Genomic DNA, 5000 nt, shown 5'->3' on the forward strand with positions numbered 1-5000 from the left:
ATTGATAACTCTCAGATAGAGTATTAGAAGGGAAAAATCCTTTAGATGATGAACTATTGATTCTAAGCCATCTCTGGCAATGAATCAACAATTCAAAATGCTTTTCTTGCGTATTCTTGATAAACCAGTGTTTATATATAGATGTAGGAAGATTTGTTTGGGAAGTAAGAAGTTCCCTTGACATCTCTTCATCTGTAAAGAATTGTCGATGTGAAAACACAGAGACAAAAGGCTGATCTTTGAATAGGAAAAAGAGTGGATCCACGGGGTCCCAAATGAATTGGCTTATTCGAAAAAAGCCCTGTTCTTTGGAAGATCTATCTCGTGTCTGGTACTGCATGGTTCCACCCTGCAAGAACTCTGAATCATTCTCTTGAAGCTCATCCTCTTCATCATAAATGATCCGCTTGTCCCGAAATGACCTGGCCCAATAGGGAAATCCCAAATTATTGGGCCTTTCAATACAATCAAATAGAAAGCCCCAAGGGCGCCATATTCTAGGAGCCCAAACGATGTGATTGAAAAAATCCTCCTCTATCTGTTGCGGGTCGAGGACTCCTCCCCCTTCTTCAAACTCCGATTCATATTTTTCATAGAGAAATCTCTGATCAACGATAGAATAAGATCCATTTTGAATCCTATTTAAGGGATTCCTTGGTTCGGACCGAAGAAGCAATGTCACTCGATCCTTATCAAATTGACTGCAATCTTTTTCTGTACGTGAGGATCCCACCAGAGCGCCTTCTACTTCTAATAGGCCATGAACTAGATCATAATTCTTCTCAACGAGTCCATAAGATGTGATCCCATTTTTTTCATCAGGTCCGGGTAGAGACCAAAGGTCTTGAGCGACCGATCCGGCAGAACAACTCAAAAGGTAAAGAAGTATCGTTAATTTCTTCATACTCGTTCCAAGTTCGAAGTACCATTTGTACAAATAAGAATCCCCCCCGTCACATGATTTCTTCTTCATATAGATAGATATAGGATCTATGGAGCAATTACTTAGAAGTACATTTTGTGAAACAGCCCTTCCTATCTGATAGAAAAGGATCCCATGATCCTGAACCGATCTTACCTGAGATCGGAAATCCCAAGTTTGTCTATGAAGAACAGAACTAATTATATTAGTGTCTATGATGGATTTTTTTTGTATAATACTAATCGATAGGGCCTCATTGTTAAGTGCTACAAGATCTCGTACATTTGAACCCATCGTCGTGGACCCGAATCCATTAGTATGGGACATTTTCTTTTCCAAGTGAAATCCCCTAGTATATGAAAGAGTGAAAAAGTGTTTTCGTTGTTGTGGAATAAGAAGCCTTCGTATCTTAATGCATGTATTGAATTTATTCGGAGCTATTAGAGCTGGATCTACTTTTTGGGGAATATGAGTCGAAGCAATAACAAGAATATTTCTAGTGGAACATCTTTCACAATCCCTGGAGAGATAGTTCACTAAAAGACCGAGGGATAAGTAATTCGACTCAGTCACATCCAGATCATGAATGTTAGGAATCCATATTATGCAAGGAGACATTGCTTTTGCTAATTCGAAGTGAAAGGTGATATAAAATCGGTCTATTTCTGGCATCATATCCATAGTTAGCGTATTCATCATAGTTAGAAGCTCCAGCTCCATATCAAGGTCACGGTCGATATCGTCACTATCGTCACTATCATCAATATCGTCACTATCATCAATATCGTCACTATCATCAATATAGTCACTATTATCAATAAGAAAACCCTTAGGCTTGTTATCCAGGAACTTGTTCAGAAATACTGTAATGAAAGGAACATAGGAGTTTGTCGCTAGGTATTTGACCAAATAGGATCGTCCAGTTCCTATAGAACCTATCACTAAAATACCCCTACTAGGGGGAGGTAGGGCTAAGCGGAGCGAAAAGGGTTTTCCATGAGATGGGAAATGCAAACTATTAGCCCCCCACAAGGTGTGTGAATAAGTAATTGTCTGATAATTAGCAAGGAATATACGTCTTTCTACTAAACAGGATGTATTGAATTCATAAATCATTAGATACTTTTTTTGAATGTCAACTAAGTATCGTAAGTAAATTGCTCCCGGTTGTTCACTTATTTGATAACCAGAGTTATTCTTTGATAAAAGATCACTATGAGTAAGACTCAATAGAATTTGATCAATCCTTTTTTCTGTTGTTAAGGTAGAAAACTGAACCAAGAATTCTTTTTCTTTATCATCAATCGAATCAGTGTTCGAGACCCAGGATTCTATTTGATCATCAATCCAATCACCATTCACGTTTTTTATTTTTCTTATCAAGGAATAGATTGCTTTACTTGGATGACTTAGATGTCTCGTATTTCTCGAAAAAGCGATTCGATTGATGGGATTTGGTATAATACTTATGAGATCGATGAGATTCCAATATTTATTCTTAGAACGTATGGATTTGACCCCATAAGCGGGACCACCACCCCATAGCATGTTGCTACCAAAAGCAAAACTCCGTATTTCTTCTAGAGAATCTCCTAATTGTTCCAGAGCAACTAGAAAGATATTCTTTAACCAGAAAGAATTCAGTTCAGATGTAGGATACCTATCCAGAAGTTTTCGCAACTCAATCATGTATGATGGAATCATCAAAGATTTTACCTTTTCGAACTCTGTCTGTAACTCACTATAGACTCGAGAAACAAAGAGAAGATGTGTACGAACGAGATATCCAGCAACAAGGAGAAGGAAAAGGATTGAATAGAAGAACTCCTGAACATTTAGCGATCTCAGATGTGTCGATATCAATAGTAACTCATTATTTCGATGAGTCATTTCTTCGGACAGAAGAAGATTATGGAAACAATTACCCGGAATCTCACTTATCAGATTCCATTGTGGAAGACACAATGGAATCTGACGAATTCGCCATAATATATCTGACCCATGCATAATATCATGAAAAATGGATACAAATTTTTGGCTGCTACTTAGTATCGGCAATAGGTCTGAAAAAGTATCTAAAAATATGAAATTTAGATATTTGTACCCCGTCGAGGTAAGGAACCATGGTATATATGTTTGGAATAGATTCCATTTTGAGAGAGTTGAAAAAACACTATCTTGTTGAAAGGTTCTATACATCTGACCTTTCTCAAGGCATTTTTGTAGACAAGAACTCCGTTTTTTCCTTTTTTCGGATGGTAAATATTTCTCAGAACATGGAGTGTGAATCCAACCCATGTTTGAATTGAAATTGAGATACTGATACAAGTTCTTCCCTTCTGAATCAGGTATATTCATATCTGAAAGAGGTTGACAATAAGTTTTTTCAAAATGGACTATTTGTCCCTCTGTTAGAGGTGTTCCAGAAATGTCTGCGATCGAGTAAATAGCTCCACGAACGAATGGATCGTATCGAATTGGAAAATGGAAAGATTTGTAGAAGTTATACCCTTCGTCGCCACTTTGCGGAAAATCGTTAGGTATCAATATGTTAGATACCTGTAACTCGATTGGTGAAATAGTATCTCTCTTCAAAAAAGCATGTTTTTTTTGACCATCGCAAAAAGAAAAGATTTTGTTGCGAATGAACAAGATTTTGAGGAATTGTCCATACGTAAAATCATAATTATTGATACGGGCCTTTTCCACATAAAAAGGGAATCTTTTGTTACAATAGAAGCAGAAGTGATATTGATTATTCAAGAATCGAAGTCGATTTGCTTTATAAAAATAGTATATCAATGAACTTCTATGAAATGGTTTCACGGGATTCAGCCAATTGTCTGGATCGTGGGATATCATTGAGAAATAGGAATCTGTGTTATCAAAAGATTTCCTGCGATTCTTTCTAGTATGGAATGAGTCAATCATCCACTTTGGTATCTTATTGAACAAAAATGGTGATATTGTTCCTCCATTGATCAAGAATTTCGATTTTTGGGAAGTATCTTGGTCATCCAATAATAAGGGTTTCCTTTTTTTCAAATGAAAGATTTGAAGACCTATTGATTCTAATAACTGATTACAGAGTGGATCATTCGGACCTTTCAATTCATAGATGTGGATCTCGGACCTATGAATGGGGATACCCCCAAAACTCACAAATAAAAAAGAAGGAAGTGAGTTAGACAAAAAGAGAAGAAACTTGGGCAAAAAAAGAAGTAACTTGGACAAAAATAAACAAAGTGACTTAGACAAATCTTTTTTGTCGATAACCTCAGACCAATCAATCGAATATTGATTAATATGTAATCGATCGAACACTACTTGAAAACGGCTATTCTGCTCAGAAATGAAATAGTCCAAATGTTCCTGGAAATTCTTGCTCCCATTGGACCATTTGTATCTATATACATTAGGATCCCAATTCATAGATCTCTCCGTTCGAGAAATCAAAATAAGAGGATCGAACCACTTCTTCTGACTCTTTTTCAAATTTGATAAATGTTGGTTGATCGTGTATTTCATTCTAGTTCGATGATTCAGAGTATCATTTCCTATTTGATACCTTTGAATTCCATATTCGAAGTTGCAATTGAATCGATTCAATACATTTCTTATGTAACCATGGGTGCTATATTGGATTTGAATCAGATTTCGGATCAATCTATATTGATTGACTGCCTCCATTATGTTGTTGCTAGCAAATACAACTATTTTAGGTTTTGGATCTTCCACATTATTTCCGCAAGAGGTCTGGACCCATTTTTTTATGATCCTTCGATAAAAAGATTCATTCTCTTCATAAAAAAGAGGAGGTAGAACCAATAAAGAGTGCTTTTTCGATTCATCCCTGGAGTTCAATAACTCATTCAAGAAATGTTTTTGATCCAATCCGGAGGAATCCATAGAAAAATCAAATTCCTTATGATACACCAGATCCGGCTCGGTTATTGATAGAGTGAATAGATCTGCCATTTCTTGAAATATATCTTCTGATTCAAAATCGTGGTGTAACGTGTATCTCCCCCTGTTCCGGTCATGGAATAGATGAAATAAACCCCAAAATGGATTTTTG

The sequence above is a fragment of the Vigna unguiculata genome, unplaced genomic scaffold, assembly GCF_037176805.1.
Source record: "Vigna unguiculata cultivar grain cowpea cultivar isolate G323 ecotype 2 unplaced genomic scaffold, ASM3717680v1 ptg000455l, whole genome shotgun sequence".
In the NCBI taxonomy this organism is placed as follows: Eukaryota; Viridiplantae; Streptophyta; class Magnoliopsida; order Fabales; family Fabaceae; genus Vigna; species Vigna unguiculata.